Source organism: Antedon mediterranea, chromosome 8 (assembly GCF_964355755.1).
Source record: "Antedon mediterranea chromosome 8, ecAntMedi1.1, whole genome shotgun sequence".
NCBI classification, from domain to species: domain Eukaryota; kingdom Metazoa; phylum Echinodermata; class Crinoidea; order Comatulida; family Antedonidae; genus Antedon; species Antedon mediterranea.
Window position 1 is genome coordinate 23,931,947 of NC_092677.1, and position 1,104 is coordinate 23,933,050.

Here is a 1,104-nt window from a genome sequence, read left to right on the forward strand (position 1 = left end):
GGCTATAGAAATAAACATAAATTTCACCAACATGACTATTTTTGTCTTTTGTTCATACTATATATCAACAAAATTCGTTTTAGACTAAAAAATTATAGACAACGTCTTACAAAAGTCAAATGGAGAAATAAGTTAACTTACTTACTTAATGAGTAATATTATCTTTGGTAATAGTAATCAGTACAGTCTTGTTTATTTTCAATTAATTTATGTAATTTTTTTCTGTGGACCAGCAAAAAAAAAATATTTTTAGACAATACAACAATGATGAATAATTTTATTAATTTGCCTACTAATTAAATGAGATTAAAACATCTCACAATTCATTCATTTGTTATTGATATAGAATAGGCCTATTACAATTTGACAGAGACGATAATTATATTAGTTATATTAGTTATCAATCAATTATATAAAATATAATATTTTTTATAATTATATATCTTGGTAACTTTATTTGATTTCAATCATTAAAAAAAAATTAAAAGCAAATACAAATTGATAGCAACCAAGAAACCTGAATTGGGGATATTTTCAACATCAATTTAAATCCGCATAGGCCTACTCTTATGCAAAATGTCAAATGCTGTTGTAATAGAGCCTCTATTAACGGAACACCAAGTGTTTTTCTAATATTTCCACATGAATCAGGTTGGCCGTAATAAAACAATATTTTACATTCGTTTCTCAGAAAAGTTACCTCTCTTTTATGTCCCTAGAGAGTTATTTCCCATCGTTAGTTAAATAGGGGTGTTCCCTAAAAGGTCCCGGTAACGTTATAACTTTATTATATACAGGTCATTGGCCCGAATATAAAATACAGTATAAATAATTTACGATAAAATAAATACTGTGTGTGTTAAATATTGCTTTCTCTTTTAACGTAAACGAACAAGATTAATGGTTTCCTTTTTACTTGACATTTTTTTATTTATCTATTTTTTTAAACATGATTAGATTATACAGGATAAAGTAATTCAGAAATAATGTGGTACAATTAGTTTTCAATAGAGTCCTGTTTAAAACAATAACACCTTAGGCATACTTAACTAAAAAGGAAAGGTTAAACTATAGAACAATTAGGCCTAGATCAATATCGATAAG